The sequence below is a fragment of the Perognathus longimembris genome, chromosome 28 (genome assembly GCF_023159225.1).
Source record: "Perognathus longimembris pacificus isolate PPM17 chromosome 28, ASM2315922v1, whole genome shotgun sequence".
Lineage (NCBI taxonomy): Eukaryota > Metazoa > Chordata > Mammalia > Rodentia > Heteromyidae > Perognathus > Perognathus longimembris.
In genome coordinates, this window is record NC_063188.1 from 44,331,369 (window position 1) to 44,349,737 (window position 18,369).

The 18,369-nt window shown below is 36.5% G+C and overlaps 1 long non-coding RNA gene and 1 pseudogene across 1 annotated transcript in view; one reads left to right on the forward strand and one right to left on the reverse strand.

Moving 5' to 3' along the window:
* LOC125343539 overlaps positions 1-15,575 on the reverse strand; it is a 21,310-nt gene extending 5,735 nt beyond the window's left edge. The window contains exons 1-2 of the long non-coding RNA XR_007209344.1: positions 15,564-15,575; positions 5,993-5,998 (exon numbers count right to left, since the gene is read on the reverse strand). This is a non-coding gene — a long non-coding RNA (uncharacterized LOC125343539). The remainder of the gene's footprint in view (positions 1-5,992; positions 5,999-15,563) is intronic.
* LOC125343538 lies at positions 8,307-8,939 on the forward strand (annotated as a pseudogene).
* Positions 15,576-18,369: the final 2,794 nt, after the last annotated feature.

Consider the following 18,369-nt stretch of genomic DNA (forward strand, 5'->3'; position numbering starts at 1 on the left):
AGCAACTCCTTTTGCAATAGCCCCCCAAAACATAAAATACCTAGGAATAACCTTAACCAAAGTAGTGAAAAACCTCTTTGAGGAGAACTTAAAAAGCTTGAAAAACGAAATTAAGTCAGAACAAAGGAAAAGGAAAAACCCCCCATGCTCCTGGATTGGGAGGATTAATATAATCAAAATGGCAATATTGCCAAAGGCTACCTACAAATTCAATGCAATACCCATTAGTATCCCAACACCATTTTTTACGGAAATAGAGGAAGCAATCCAGAAATTCATATGGAACAATAAAAGACCTAGAAAAGCAAAAGCAATCCTAAGCAGAAAGAACAGTGCTGGAGGAATTACAATACCCAACTTCAAGCTGTATTATAAAGCTATAGTAATAATAACAGCTTGGTATTGGCACCAGAACAGGCCTGAAGACCAATGGAACAGAATTGAAGACCCAGAAATGAACCCACAGAACTACGCCTACTTAATCTTTGATAAAGGAGCTAAAACAATAGTATGGAAGAAAGATAGCCTCTTTAAAAAATGGTGCTGGCAAAACTGGCTCAACACATGCAACAAACTAAAACTAATTCCTTATATATCACCCTGCACCAAAATCTATTCCAAATGGATTAAAGACCTCGAAATCAAAACAGACACCCTGAAAACACTAAAGGAAGGAGTAAGAGAAACACTGGACTCCTTTGTGCAGGACGGAACTTCCTTAACAAAGACCCAGAAAGGCTACAAATCAAAGAAAGGTTGGACAAATGGGACTGCATCAAACTGCAGAGCTTCTGCACGGCGAAGGACATAGCTCACACGATAAACAGAAAGCCCACAGACTGGGAGAAGATCTTTACTGGCCATTCAACAGAGAAAGGCCTCATGTCTAAAATATATGCAGAACTAAAAAAATTACCTTCTTCCAAAACAAAACCGCAAAGATCCACTAACCCCCTCATCAAGTGGGCTAAAGACTTAAAAAAGAGAATTCTGTGATGAGGAAGTGTGAATGGCCAAGAAACATATGAAAAAATGCTCTACATCACTGGCCATAAGAGAAATGCAAATCAAAGCAACATTGAGATTCCATCTCACCCCAGTAAGAATGTTATATATCAAGAAAACTAACAACAACTATTGTTGGAGGGGATGTGGCCAAAAGGGAACCCTACTTCATTGTTGGTGGGAATGTAAACTGGTTCAGCCACTCTGGCAAGCAGTATGGAGATTCCTCAGAAGGCTAAATATAGAACTTCTGTATGACCCAGCACCCCAACTTTTGGGTATCTATCCAAAAGTCCACAAACAAAATCACAGTAATGCCACCAGCACAACAATGTTCATCGCAGCACAATTTGTCAAAGCGAGAATCTGGAACCAACCCAGATGCCCCTCAGCAGACGAATGGATCAGGAAAATGTGGTACATATTCACAATGGAATTTTATGCCTCTATCAGAAAGAATGACATTGCCCCATTTGTAAGGAAATGGAAGGACTTGGAAAAAATTATACTAAGTGAAGTGAGCCAGACCCAAAGAAACATGGACTCTATGGTCTCCCTTATTGGGAATAATTAGTACAGGATTAGGCAAGTCATAGCAGAGCATCACAAGAGCCCAATAGCTATACCCTTATGAACACATTAGATGATGCTAAGTGAAATGAACTCCATGTTATGGAAACGATTGTGATATCACAGTTGTAACTACTTTCAATGTCCCATGTGTATCTGTAGCTTTTATCATTGATGATGTTCTTGTATCACCTTCCTGTGATTGTACTTACACTATCTCTGTAATCTTATCTGAGTGTATTGCAAACCGTGTATACTGGTATTGGAAGTAGGAAATTGAAAGGGAATACCAAAATTGAGAGACACAGGGTAAAAAAAGACAAACAGGGCTGGGGATATAGCCTAGTGGCAAGAGTGCCTGCCTCGGTATACCCGAGGCCCTAGGTTCGATTCCCCAGCACCACATATACAGAAAATGGCCAGAAGCGGCGCTGTGGCTCAAGTGGCAGAGTGCTAGCCTTGAGCGGGAAGAAGCCACGGACAGTGCTTAGGCCCTGAGTCCAAGGCCCAGTACTGGCCAAAAAAAAAAAAAAAAAAAAGACAAACAACTACAAAAGCAATACTTGCAAAACTGTTTGGTGTAAGTGAACTGAACACCTCAGGGGTGAAAGGGAAAGGGGGAGGAGGGGGTGGGTATGAGGGACAAGGTAACAAGCAGTACAAGAAATGTATCCAATGCCTAACGTATGAAACTGTAACCTCTCTGTACATCAGTTTGATAATAAAAATTTGAAAAAAATAATAAAATTAAAAAGTACTAAACACACACACACACACACACACACACACACACACACAAATAAGAGCCTAAGGAACAATTCTTAGGTCACTCGAGTTCATAATTAAAATGTTGAAATGTATTATGGTAAAACAATAAAGTGATATAAACCAGTAAAAAAAAAGATTAATTTGATTGGGATACCATTAAGCAAATAAATTTTGTACAACTAAAAGAGACTTTCTGGTATAAGTAGGCTTAAAATAAAATTATTTTCTCTCTCAAAGATAATTTTTAAAAGGAAAAATAATAAGAAGATTAGAAATTTTTAATACTATATTAAAGGAAAGCTCGAATGAACCCTGCTTCTCATTGATCTCCATTTGAAATATAGCAATTGATTTATGGCTTTTTTTTTGAGAATGAGTTACAATTACTTTTGTTATATATAATTTAGATATCTTTAGACATATAGACAAACATGTCTAGATATCCATTCTTATATGTCTAAGACAGTAGAAATACAGTAAAAATAGTGTGGGAATATGTCCTAGTGGCAAGAGAGCTTGCCTCATATACATGAAGCCCTGGGTTTGATTCCCCAGCACTACATATATAGAAAACGGCCAGAAGTGGCACTGTGGCTCAAGTGGCAGAGTGCTAGCCTTGAGCAAACGGAAGCCAGGGACAGTGCTCAGGCCCTGAGTTCAAGGCCCACGACTGGCCAAAAAAAAGAAAAAAGAAAACAAACATAGTAACAATTATTTTTGCAAGGGAGAAGAATTGAATTGGTAATGATATGACCTTCGTTCTTTATAATACTACAAAATTAATATGAGGGCTGGGAATATAGCCTAGGGGCAAGAATGCTTACTTCGTATATGTGAATCCCTGGGTTCAATTCCCCAGCACCACATATATAGAAAACGGCCAGAAGTGACGCTGTGGCTCAAGTGGCAGAGTGCTAGCATTGAGCCAAAAGAAGCCAGGGGCAGTGCTCATGCTCTGAGACCAAGGCCTAGCACTGGCTAAACAAAACAAAACAAAACAAAACAAAATTAATATGACACTGGAACTATAGATCACTGGTAAGAAAGTTCAGTATATTACTTTTAGCCACACTATATAACATTATAAAACAAGATAAATTGTTACGTATTTGAAAAAATTTAATCTGTAAATACCCTACTATATTGTAAGCATAAATATTTTAGTGCACATCACTTATTGATAATTTTGTGCATTTATGTTTCAAACATATAATACTCACACAATTTGAATTAATGTTTGGAAAATCAGTGTCCTATGGTGCACACAATTTAGTTGAAAGGGGTCTGTGAAATAAAGCACAACCTGGAAAGTTACAGGTTTACTCTAGTAATAATAATGACTCATTCAATAATCAAATACGTTTGGACTTACACATATTAGGATATTGCATTTAAGTAAGGATAACTCATAGATTCAAAATTCTGGCTAGATTAGAAATTGAATTAACAAACTATATTTTTTAAAAAGGCATAACCTCCTCCATATAGAATCATATTCATTTATGCTTGACTAGTGGGTATTTAAACTTAGAAGGTAACTGTGAGGGTCTAAATTACTACAATTCACGCTTTTCCTTGAAGACACAGTCTACCTTCGTAATCACTGCTCTCACAGTGAGTAAAAAATAGCAAAGGTAATTTTTAATCTAAATATGGCTTAATCTGAATTATTTCTTATGGATATGTCTTCTCAATATACAAAGAAGCAGTCTCTATCTCACATCATTTCAGTGGGATACAGGAGTAGGAAATAAACTACAAAACAGTAAAATATTTTGGAGAAAATGAAAACACCATATTGTACCAGAAAATAACAATTTATATTTAATTGTCTCTAGTTGTTACATTTTTAATTAAAGAATTGGTTTGTTTGATCTGTATATTATATTTCAGTAGAATAATTTAGCTGCAGAAAACTATATTTCTTCCTGATTTCAGTTGTCAGTCTTGTCTTTGGAATCAGGAAATGAGTATTAAATTTAAAAACTCATGTTTTCACTTTTATTTTCATACTTTAGAATAGTCAAGGAGCTAAAATGTTAAACATAGCTCCTAATTGGAAAAACTTAAAATTTTCAACAACCTGAGTATTTTTAAGGCTATTATTGTGGAGGGGGTAAATGATCTTCTTTTATATGTTTTTGTTTTTTCTGTTTTTTTTTTTTTTATTATTAATGTAAGCATTTTTTTTCTTTTCTTTCCTTTTGCTAGTCTGTGGCTTGAACTCAGGACATGGCCACTGGTCCCTGAGCTTCTTTTTGCTCAAGGCTCTCACTCTGCCACTTGAGCCACATCACCACTTCCAGCTTTTTCTGTTTATGTGATACTGAGTAATCAAACTCAGGGCTTCATGCATGCTAGGCAAGTGCTCTACCACTTAGCCACACTCCCATCACCAGGGTTTTTTTAATATACCCGAGATTGTCCTCAAATTCATGATCATTCTTCCTCAGCTTCATAAGATCTAGAATTTGTAAGTGTGTACCCCACACTCAGCATTTCCCTTTATCTTTAACATAATATATTACTAACTGGATAACGTACATAACACAGTTGTTATTTTTTTTTTTTGCCAGTCCTAGGGCTTGAACTCAGGGCCTAGACACTGTCCCTGGGCTTCTTTTTGCTCAAGGCCAACATTGTACCACTTGAGCCACATTGCCACTTCTGGCTTTTTCAATTTATGTGGTACTGAGGAATCAAACCCAAGCTTCATGCATGCTAAGCAAGCACTTTACAACAAAGCCACATTCCCAGCTCTATTTCTTTCTTTTTTTTTATAACTAAGAAAACATAGTAAACTTAATAAGGGGTAAGTTCAAATTATTTTATGAAGTTTTATGAAGAGAGTGAAGTAGAATTCAATCATAAGATTCAGTGTATATCCTAAGAAATTTTTTAAAAATTGAGGGTTGGAAGGATCAAGACACATTGTACTTAAAAGTTGATTTGTTGAATTTAAACTCTACTGTACAACTAAAGATAATAAAATATTTTAAAGTACTGAGATGAAAATACAGTTTTATGAATATTTTATATTACAATTGTACATATTAGAGCCAGAGCAGATATTAATGCTAATTTTCTCATAAGGCTATTGAAACTATAATGCACATGATATTAACTCAGTGAAAATCAAAACTTTACTGTACAACTAAGAGATCATCACTCTCCACAAAATAGTTGTTATCATCCATTTTAGTGGATTAAAAATATGAAAGGGGAATACATGAAATAATATCATTTGTATAACAATAGTTACAAAAATGCTACAAATATTTGACCTAAGTATTGAAATTGAAGTGCCAGATATTTTATATGGAGGTAACAGAAGTAATCTGAAATGTAATAAGAGACATTTTGAAGATGCAGGAATGAAAGAGGCCAGAACAAATGATTAGTTGGATGAAGTATTATTGTTTCAAGTGTCAAAGCAACATTGATCAAACAAGCTGTTCAGCAACCAATTAATTGAATTGTTTAAAATTTAATCAATTGGTTAAACGTTTCTGTGAACATAGTTCAAGTTTTAATTGACAAAAGTAAACAAAATTGCACCAATACTAAGCAGTACATTCCAAAGGAAAGCGCTCAGGCTTTGAAGTCTTGAAGACCTGAAATTGAATCACTCCAAATACTACTACTTAACACTGGACTGTATTGAATAAATTACTTCATTTCTCTGAGCTTCAGTTTTCTTATCAGTGTAGAAACACTTTAGTAACAGCTCTTCATTAAAATATTTGTTGCAATATTTAATGTTTTGTTATATCAACATACCATGTTCGTATTTAGATAAATTGAGAATTATTTGATAAGAATGCTATGTAGCAGAAAAATCAGAGAGCTAAAATTCAGGTAAGTTGGTTCAATTACTATGCTATACAAAGCAAATCCATCCCACACTCTGGATCTGGGTTTCTAAGTTTCATAAAGTGAGGAGAAGAACTAGACTGTCTTCAAATTAATTTTTTGTTCTTACTTCAAGTACACAAAGTAGCTGTACATATCCAAGTCTAGGATGATAGGTGATTGATGATCATTCCTTCATAGATTATATATTATAAAATTCCATATAAGTATAATATATATTACTTCATTTTTAAAGAGCTGGACTAAATATTTAAATATTTTACCATTCTCATATCCATGCACAACTATGAATAAATCACAAGTTCACAACTTAGTGAATTTTTAAATTTGATGTGTTTAGATACCTACCACCACTTTTTAAAAGTGTTACTAGAATTGCTTCCCATCTTCGAACTACTGTACATTTTTATTTATCCTAATGGATTCTTTTGAAAAAGGAGAATGTTCAAAAGGAGTCATGTTAGGTAACAAAGTCTAGAAAGTGACTTCTGAAATCCCCTTTTTAATCTGCAATCGCTAGCCATGGACAAATTGATTATGCTATTATTGAAGAGGTGATCTGTGTCAATATTTCACATAGCCAGCTCTAATGCCTTTGTGATAAACAATATTACCTTCATAAAATTCTGACATAGTAAGTTTCAATGGGATCAGATTTTTTTTATTTAACCCACAGTTAAATCAGTTTCTGGAGACAATGTATTCTTGTGTCAGTGTTCCTTATCTTACATTTTTGTTGAAATAAAGTGTTAAATATATAAGGGCCAATTCATACTTGTAAGATAAGCCTATCCTTATCAATGAATATCACCACAGATGTCTTGTCTTTCTACTTTACTAATGTATTGCTTTGATCAATGTTTTTTCATTGCAGAAAGTATTTTTGTACTGTATATTCACACAAAGAAAGGGCTAGCTATTTGATACTTTTAGACAGCCTTATATCTATCAGTTAATTTGATCCTTGTCTTGTAATGATTAACAATTGGCAGGAAACTGTTTAGTACGTGTATGTCAGTGAATACCTGGATTCTTGCATTCTTGCATGTATATATACCCATATTATTGTCCCAAACAGGTATGTAGTAGGAGTAGAAGATAAACAGATGTTGAGAATAGAAGGGAAATGATAAAGGGATAGAAAATATTGACTCAAGCTAAATGAAAACAAGATATTTAAACTGGTATTTTCACATTTCTTTTCAGGTTAAATTGCTAATTGTTCTCTTTGTATATACAAATCTCTGAAGCTCATTATCTCAGTTTTCTCAAGGAAGATTATGATTAAAACCCCAAGTAGGCTATACAGATCCCCTGACTCCTTTGTTGTAGACTAATTCTATTCATCTAGATGCAGGATTATGAATTGCAGAAACTACCAGTTTCATGTATTTATTTAGTTTACTGACTCCCATTAGGACATAGTCCTGTATATTCAGAAAATTAAAATACAGTTTGTTTTAATGACTTGTTAAATGATTTCTCAACAGATAAAAGACTACTTTGGGACCAATTTTAAATTTACCAGTTTTATCTATTAATGTTCTCTTTCAATATTTTCTACTATTCTTTTTATCTCTCCCAGACCTTCCTCAGCAACCTAAATATTGCTGGTTAACAAGAGGAAAAGTTATGTTCTCTTTGAGGCAAATGAGTAAAGGAAATAAATCAGTTATCAGTTGTTCAATGTTAAGCATTGTATGAAGAAAAATATCCATGACAAAAGCACACTAACTAGCCTTTGGGGAAATAAAGCTTAGAAATGGTGCCTAAAATAATACATGTAAAATATCTTGAAGAGATTGAGTATTAATCTTAGAGAATATTAAGATGTTGTATTAATACTGTTGTCGATATCTGTTCCTCAGATGGATCTAAACAGAGAAAATCGAATGCTTTCAAAAAGTATCTGCTTGATGTCGCTTTATCTGAAAAAATTTCCAGTTATAAAATAGAATAAAATTAGAAAAGACTCCAAAACCTAAATGTGATTTCAGTTAGAAATAATAATGAGCAAAAACAATATATTTCTGATAAAATGTTTGGATCATGCCTTCTTGTTTGGTGGTTCTCTGGCACAAGAGACAGCCATGGCAACCAGCAAGAATAGCATGATCCTGAAGCCCCACTTCCACAAGGACTGGTAGCGGTGGGTGGCAACCAGAAACAAGGCACGACAGGCCAAAGCATGCTTGATAACCCCACGCCCCGTGTCCGGCTGATAGGCCTATATAGTCAGTTGCCTCACGGTGAGGTACCATACCAAGGTCCGAGCCCTCTGGGGCTCCATCATGGAGGAGCTGCGGGTGACCAGCATTCACAAAAAAGTGGCCCAGACTATTGGCATCTCTGTAGACCCAAGGAGGGGGAACAAATCCAGAGTCCTTGCAGGCGAATGTGCAATAATGTGCAATGGCTGAAGGAGTACTGCTTCAAACTGCTCTTCTTCCATAGGATGCTGTCGCCCCCAAAAAGGGAGACAGCTTTGCTGAAGAGCTCAAATTGGCCACCCAGCTGACAGGACCAGTGATGCCCACCGCAATGTTTACAAAAAGGAAGAAAGCCAGAACTTTCACAGAGAAGAACTTCAAAGCTTTTGCTAGTCTTCGCATTGCCCGTGCCAATGCCTGACTGTTTGGCACCCGAGCTAAAAGGGCCAAGGAAGCTGCCGAACACGATGTTGAGAAGAAAAAATAAAGCTATGTTGGAATATTGTAATAAACCCTCAGGAAACTTAAAAAAAAAAGGATACCTTTTATTGGCAACCTTTTCATTCTTTCCCTGTTGTACTATATTTTATTAAAATACTGTCTGACATCGGCTAGTTTATTAGGCTTAGCATAGCATCAAAGTTGCTATTTGCCCAAATCTTGAAGTTTTTTGGCTGGTTTCTGTATCTCAATAATTTGTAAGCAAGTTATACATACATGTGTAGTTTTTCTCTGCCTATTTCATCATTTCTATAATTTTTTTTTAACTTTCCTATTAATTCTCTTGTTTCCGAATCTTGGTTTGAAAATTCTTTGGTGTTAGTTTAGAAACTAATATTTTTCATTAAATTCAGTTCATTACTTTGGTTGGGCGCCATATTGCACATATGATTATCAATTTTGAATTCAATAGCTCCTCAGGTCTTGCATCTTGCATAGAATTTTTATGTGAAAACTGGTTAATGGAATAAAATTCGTTTGTCTGGTTGATTTTTGCTACTTAGCACTTGGTTAATCTACACATTTACTGGGAGCAGTCTTAAATTATGTGCATGGATTATGTGTGAGGGACAACCTCATTTCTTCAACATCCTATAAAACTCCTCTAGAGTATCAAAGAATATTCCTAAATGTAGAGGAGTTTAGTAAAGGTTTTGAATCTTTAAAGAAATTGAATAACATAACAGTATAATCAGGAAGGCATGAAAATTAAGGCAATGAATGTGAACATAATACCAATGAAATTGTACTTCATAGTATATAACGTCAGAACCAGGTGTGATCATACACAACTAATTTTGGATATTCAGGAGGGAGAATAGGGAAACTGTGATTTTAGGATAGCTTTGGAAAAATGAGCATGAGAACTTACTGGATAAACAAACTCAAGTGGCAAAGCACTTGCCTAGCAAGTGCAAAGCCCAAACTTAATTCTCAGTATTACAAAATACAAAAGCAAATCAGTTATGTAGGTTTAAACAAAAATACATGTTTATATACACAGAGTTAAGAAAACTAATTGCCTGGCATAATCATGATATTACTGCCAATGCTGCTGAGTTTGTTTGCTGGCATTGTTTTGCTAAAATATATCAGACTCATATATCACTATAGTCTGTGGATCAATTAGGGAAAGGATAGAATAGGAAACATGAATTTAATTATGATTATATATCAGTGTAGCAGATGATGTATTGATTTTCAGCAATTATGACAACAAATAATGACCAATTTCTAAGGAAAATTAATCAAATGTAATCAAATTCAGACAAAAAACTTCAATTTACATAATATTGTAAAATTTTATTTTGAAATATATTTATATATACATGTTTTATATATGCAAATATTATACTAAACTACTTTTAAAATATTAGGTCTTTATTTTTCCCTGAAAATCATGAAGTAGGATCAAGTAGGGGAACTTGGCCTTTTTGTCTCATTTCTAGTTATCTTGGAACTGTTTTTCATGGATAGAAAAAGAGTTACCTATCAAATATTTATATAATAACTGGGAATAATACTACTAAAATCATTAGGCTTTATGAACATTCCTCTTTAAAGAGGAAAAGAGAATGGCCAAGAGGCACATGAACAAGTGCTCAACATCCTTAGTCATAACTGAAATAAAAAATCAAACAACATTGAGATTTCACCTCACCACAGTAAGAATGGTCCTCATCAAGAAAGCTAATAACAACAGCTTCTGGCAGAGTTGTAGCTAAAGGGGAACATTGCTACACTTTTGGTGGGAGTGTAAACTTGGTCACTCATTCCAGAAAGCAGTGCGGAGGCTCCTCAAAAAGCTAAATATAGAGCCCCCCTGTGATCCAGCAATACCACTCAGAGCATTTACTCAAAGGATCACAAACAAGGCCCTACTAAAGCTACCAGCACAACTATGTTCATAGCAGCATTATTTACCATACCTAAACTTTTAAGTTTTTTTAAATAGAAAGATATAAAACTTTATTTTTAATTTTACTTTTATCTTTAAGTAGTTGTACAAAGAAGTTGTCATCTAATAAGATAGTATATGAATATAATTAATTTGATCAATGCCACCCTTTCATCATTCTCTCCCATCCTTCCCTATCTCACCGCTTCCCTTCCCTCAATTTTCTTAATTTTGTAAAATATGTGCTGAATGTATGACTGCATCTCTCCTTCTAGACTTTTAAAATTCAACCATTGCTAAGTGCCAAGGGTTTATGTCTCCACAACATTTGCTATTCAGGAAGCTGAGACCTGAGGATGGCAGTTCTAAGCCAGCTGAACAGGACAATCTGAGATATACTTATCTCCAATTAAACACCAAAAATCTGAAAGTGGAGCTATTGTTCAAGTGGTAGAGTGCCAGACTTTAGTAAAAACAAAACAAACAAAAAACCACATCTAGGATAGTGCTAGCAGATGATCACAATAGCTCAATAACTATGTTCATATTATCACATAAGATGATGCTAAGTGAAATGAACTCTAAGTTATGGAAACAAGCAGTTTGTCATTGTTGTTGTTATTTTTAACACACTATATGAAATTCTTTCTTTGTTCTTTTGTTTATCTTCCCCATGTTTTAGCCCCTGTTGTCATTGTATTTGATTCTGGTACCATGGATATTTTATATATGTCTGTCTCAACTTGGGGGGAAAGGGGAACTGGAGATGAGAGAAGGTGGGCGAAAAATGAGGGAGGATGTAACAAGTTGGACAAGAAATGTGTTCATTACCTTATGTATGTAACTGTAACCCTCTGTACATCAACTTGTCAATAAAAATAAACATAAAAATACAATAAAATATTGATTCCACAAAACAATATCTAAGGAACAGCACTCAGACCCAAGTATAATTCAGTCCTGAAAAAAAATAAATCATTGATTATGCTAGTACACATTTAAGTAAGATCCATCTTTAGATTTCATACTAGTCATAGAAAAATCATTGAAAACTGGGAAGACAGCAGAGGAGGAGCAGCAGAGCCCTAGCTGAGCTCCCTCTGACATCGCAGTTTTCTCACCCCATAGAAACGTTTCTCCTAGAAAGACAGCCAGAGTAAGTGCTAACAGTACAGGGATTCTGGCCACAAAGGAAAAATTGACTTAGCTCGTCTGAAAACACAGATTTGAGCTCCAGGCGGCGACCTGCCCCCATGCCAGTGCCGGCGCCTGCCCAGCGCCCAGCACAGCAACCTGCACTCCACGCGGCTAAAGCACACAGCATAGACCAGGGAGAAATACTCCAGATGGCGGCTGAGCATGGACGACCTGAAATCGCAGAGAAAGCATGAGTACCCCACGAAAAATATTCTCACTTGGGCCCAAAGAGCAGCTTCTGGAAGGCAGCCCTTCCCCCACCTCCAGAGCAAAGCGCCATCTTTGCCACTGGCATAGGGTCAGACCAGATTGGAACTAAAGTGGGCCTGGGGAAAGCGAGGTCAAAGGAGCCATCTTTGAAAAGGGCAAGAGAGACCAACCAGTGAGAGCCAGCTCCACCCAGGAGAATACCCTCTGCCCTGGCAGGACGCGGGTCCTGGGCCTCGGCTTAGCCAGAGGTGCCCCATCCTGCCAGCCAGAATTTCTAAATTTATACCAAAAGCAGCAAGCAGCTCCCAGTGGCACAGAAACACCAGACAGGGGAACAAATAGTTCCTGGGATAGCTAAACAGTCCCGTCACAGAGGAAGCCCAATTCCCAGCCCATAACGGAGCTGCATTCCATAGCCACCTCCGCCAAGGAGGCCGTCCCGCCCAGGCAAGCAACTCTCAGCCAGGTAAAACAGGCCAGAGGCGCCCCGCCCTGCTGAGTCCACAGCCTATGCAAAGCCAGGCATCAAAGGCAGTGGCCCCACAGCAGACAGAGGAGCCACAGTTCATGAGACTGCTCACGTCCCCATCTACAGAGGATGCCCAAGGCCTACCTGCAAGCTGTGTGAACCACAGAGACCCAGGATTGCAACAACAGGGGAGAAGGGTCAGAACAGACCAACCCCTTGCAAACTGAAATCAAGTCAAACCAGCCAATCAGGAAAATAGACTGCAGACCATTGCAAGGAAACCAGAGACTGGGGGAAGACCACCAAAACAAGGAGGACTCCATTCTTTTTTTTTTTTTCAAACATTTTTTAAACTTTTTTTTAAAAAAAATTTCTTTTTAATATTTTCACTTCTGAAACGTCATTTTCGTTTGTTTGTTTGTTTTCCATTTTTACCGGTTTGCTTTATCAAGTTTTTTTTTTGTTTGTTTGTTTGGGTTGTTCTTTTTCTGTTTTATTTTCTTTTATTTTTTTTCTTTTTAAAATAAATTTTCTCTGTTTTGTACATCTGTCTTCCAGTATTTTTACTTTATTTCTCTCTTTGCATTCTCTTTCTTTAAAAATTACTTTCCTATGAATAACACCTCCACGCTTTTCTGCTAACTCGCCATTGTCTATCATTTTAACCTTGTTCTTTCTACTGATTCTACTCTTCTCCACATTTCCACGTCACTGAAACTAAACCAAAATCACCACCCCCCCAATACATTTTACTCTATTCTCTTTACTACCTCCAACATACCCTCCTGACTTACTGCCTGGACCGCCAGGTTCCATTGACTCCTGGTTATTGTATAGAGGGTATCCCAGCTTAATCCGAGTGAATCAAAGGGGTTCATAGATTAAGCTAGTCCTAAAAGAACTTAATATAAAAATAAGAATTGTTTATAGGGTTGTAACAGTAAATAAGTAACTACTGAATACAGGGCCAAGGATCGGTTGTTATATTGAAATTTTATTCTTTAGGTACACCAAATCTAATTTTATAGACAGGTATACAGGGTATCTATATATAATTGTGAACTTGTAAGATTTACATGACAGTGCTTGGTAAGGGCTGCTTTGGGTCTTAAACGGTGCTCACAGGTGCTGGTGGACTGGCATTCCCAATTCAAATGGGCAGAAGGAACACAAGAAAGATGGCAAACAATGAAGTATTATTCCCCACTCAAAACAAGCAGGAAGCAGAGCAGTCAACCAAAGACATAGAAGAGAACCCCCAAAATGCTCTACAAAGTCTACTGATAAACATGATAAATGAAAAGTTTGAATCTCTTCAGTCAATTATTCTAGAGCATGAGGAGGCAAAGCAAAAATTAATGGAGAATTTCAGGGCATCCACAAATAAAAAGATAAATGAACCTCAAGAGTCAAATGAAAAGATAGCTACCCAGCTTAAAGATTTGAGAGACAACAATCAAAACCAAAGTAATGAAGTTAATGAAGTAAAGAAGTCCATACAAGACCTAAGAAATGACATGGAAATCATCAGGAAAGACCAGTCAGAAGGAAAAGAGATTCGAAATCAAGTAGCTAGCCTACAGTCCCGACTAACTGAAGCAGAGAATCAAATATCAGGAGCTGAAGATTCCTTAGATTCTATGGAGAAAGATCAAAAATAAATACAAATCCCGTTCAATCAACAAAAGAGATTGCTATAGGAGATTCAAGACACGATCAGGAAGCCCAATTTAAGGATAATAGGTATTGAGGAAAACTTGGAGAAAGAGGTTAATGGGATAGGCAATCTGTTTAAGAGAATATTAGTTCAGAAGTCCCAAATATCCAGAAGGAAAGGCCTATACAGATACAAGAAGCATTTAGAACCCCAAACTGACCAGACCAGAATAGGACATCCCACCGACACATTGTGATCAATACAGGATCAGTAGAGTACAAGGAAAGAATCCTTAAAGCTGTTAGGGAGAAGAAAACAATCACATATAAAGGAAAAGCAATCAGAATTACCCCAGACTTCTCAGCAGAGGCCATGAAAGCAAGGAGAGCCTGGAATGAAGTATACCAAACACTAAATAAAAATAACTACCAACCAAGAATTCTGTACCCAGCCAAACTCTCATTCATAGCCGAAGGTCAAGTAAAAGTCTTCCACAATAAGGAAAAACTGAAACAATATATCTCCATCAAACCAGCTCTACAGAAAATTCTCAAAGATGTACTATACAGGGAAAATAATCAAGATCCCAATACAGACAGAGAAATGAACCCTAAATAGTAAACATCAGATCAAGAACTGGGAAGACACAGCTTTAAACAAGATAGTAATAATGAAAGGAACAAACGATCATCTCTCAATCCTAACTCCCAACATTAATGGACTTAATTCTCCAATAAAACGACATAGGTTCATAAGTTGGATCAAAAATCAAGATGCATCATTCTGCTGCCTCCAAGAGACACATCTATCCAGCAAAAGTAAACATCTTCTAAAGTGAAAGCCTGGAATCAAATCTATCAAGCAAATAGCCCCCATAAACAGGCTGGAGTTGCAGTCCTAGTATCATACAAAATTGACTTCAAATTAAAAAAGGTAAGAAGAGACAAAGAAGGTTACTACATACTAGTAAAGGGATCTCTCCTACAGGAAGATATAACCATTCTAAATATCTACACACCAAATGCAGGAGCACCCAACTTCATCAAACAGACACTACTGACTCTAAAAACACTCATAGACCCAAACACAATGATAGTTGGGGACTTTAACACTCCACTATCACCTCTGGACAGATCAACATGCCAAAAAGTGAACAAAGAAACCACAGATCTTAATAATTGCATAGACCAACTAGACTCAATTGACATCTACAGAATATTCCACCCAGCAACAACAGAATACACATTCTTCTCCGCAGCAAATGGAACATTCTCCAAAATAGATCACATCTTAGGGCACAAAGAAAATCTGTACAAATTCAGAAGTATGAAAACCATTCCCTGCATTCTCTCAGACCACAATGGAATAAAATTAGAGCTCAACTCAAACGGCCACCACAGAAAATCCTACAATTCATGGAGACTAAACAACAGACTGTTAAACCATCAGTGGGTAACTGAAGAAATTAAAACGGAAATTCAAATGTTTATGGACTTCAACCAAGTTGAGGACACAAAGTACCAGCTCCTTTGGGACACAGCAAAATCAGTACTCAGAGGAAAATTTATATCTCTGAGTACATACATCAACAAAATGGAGAAACAGCAACTCAGTAATGTAAGGAAGCACCTTAATTTTCTGGAGAAAGAACAGCAAGCCAAACCCCAAGTCAATAAATGGAAGCAAATAATTAAAATCAAATCAGAATTAAATCAATTAGGGATGAAAAAAAAATCCAAAAAAATCAACAAAACAAAAATTGGTTCTTTGAAAAAATCAACAAGATAGACAGACCCCTGGCAAACCTGACCAAGGAACAAAGGCAGCAGACTCAAATAAACAAGATAAGAGATGAAACAGGTAACATCACCACAGAAATAACCGAAATTCAGAAAATAATAAGGGACTATTTTGCAAACCTTTATGCCAACAAATTCGAGAAACTGGAAGAAATGGATGATTTCCTAGAACAAATTGATACCCCCAAACTCAACCATTAGGATTTAAACCTTCTAAACAGACCCATATCCAGTATTGAAATAGAAACGGCAATAAATGATCTCTCATCCAAGAAAAGCCCAGGTCCAGACGGATTCACTGCAGAATTCTACAAGGCCTTCAAAATAGAACTCACACCATTATTACTCAAACTCTTCAATGAAATTGAAAGAGAACTTTCACTACCAGACTCATTCCATGAAGCCAGTATAACCCTCATCCCAAAACCAGGCAGAGATTCATCATGTGAAGAGAACTGCAGACCGATCTCCCTGATGAACATAGACGCAAAAATTCTCAACAAAATTCTGGCCAATTGATTTCAACAGGTCATCAAAAAAATAATACACCACGATCAAACTGAATTCATCCCAGGGATGCAAAGGTTTAATATACGCAAGTCAATTAATGTAATCCACCACATCAACCAGAGCAAGGTAAAGAACTACATGGTTTTATCTCTGGATGCGGAAAAAGCATTTGATAAAATCCAGCACCCATTTATGCTAAAAGCCCTGGAAAAACTGGGATTCCAGGGAAAATTCCTGAATATAATCAAGGCAGTTTATGACAAACCAAAAGCAAGTATAACTCTAAATGGTGAAAAACTAAAGCCAGTCCCTTTAAAATCAGGAACAATGCAGGGATATCCACTCTCTCCCCTGCTCTTCAACATATTACTAGAATTCCTAGCCAGAGCAATTAGGCAAGAAGAAAATATAAAGGTGATCCAAATAGGAAAAGATGAAGTTAAACTTTTTCTCTTCGCAGATGACATGATCCTATACCTAAAGAATCCCATAGACTCTTCCCCTAGCTACTAGAGCTGATCCAAAACTTTGGCAAAGTTGCAGAATATAAAATAAACCTTCAAAAATCAACGGCATTTCTCTATGCTAACGACCCAAAACCGAGGCTGAAATCAGGAAAGCAACTCCTTTTGCAATAGCCCCCCAAAACATGAAATACCTAGGAATAACCTTAAACAAAGAAGTGAAAGATCTCTTTGATGAGAACTTTAAAAGCGTGAAAAACGAAATTAAGTCAGAACTAAGGAAATGGAAAAACCTCCCATGCTCCTGGATTGGGAGGATTAATATAATCAAAATGGCAATATTGCCAAAGGCTATCTACAAATTCAATGCAATACCATTAATATCCCAACACCATTCTTTAATGAAATAGAGGGAGCAATCCTGAAATTCATATGGAACAATAAAAGACCTAGAATAGCAAAAACAATCCTAAGCAGAAAGAACAGTGTTGGAGGAATTACTGTACCAAACGTAAAGCTGTATTATAAATCTATAGTAATAAAAACAGCTTGTTATTGGCACCGGAACAGGCCTGAAGACCAATGGAACAGAACTGGCTCAACACATGCAACAAACTAAAACTAGATCCTTGTATATCACCCTGCACCAAAATCAATTCCAAATGGATTAAAGACTTCGAAATCAAAACAGACACCCTGAAAACACTAAAGGAAGGAGTAGGAGAAACACTTGGATTCCTGGGCGCAGGACGGAATTTCCTAACAAAAATCCAGAAAGGCTACAAATCAAAGAAAGGTTGGACAAATGGGACTGCATCAAACTGCAGAGCTTCTGCAAGGCAAAGGACATAGCTCACAAGATAAACAGAAAGCCCACAGACTTGGAGAAGATCTTTACTGGCCATTCAACAGACAAAGGCCTCATCTGTAAAATATATGCAGAACTAAAAAAATTACCTTCTTCCAAAACAAAACCGCAAATATCCACTAACCCCCTCATCAAGTGGGCTAAAGACTTAAAAAGAGAATTCTCTGATGAGGAAATGTGAATGGCCAAGAAACATATGAAAAAATGCTCTACATCACTGGCCATAAGAAAAATGCAAATCAAAGCAACATTGAGATTCCATCTCACCCCAGTAAGAATGTCATATATCAAGAAAACTAACAACAGTTGTTGGAGGGGATGTGGCCAAAAGGGAACCCTACTTTATTGTTGGTGGGAATGTAAACTGGTTC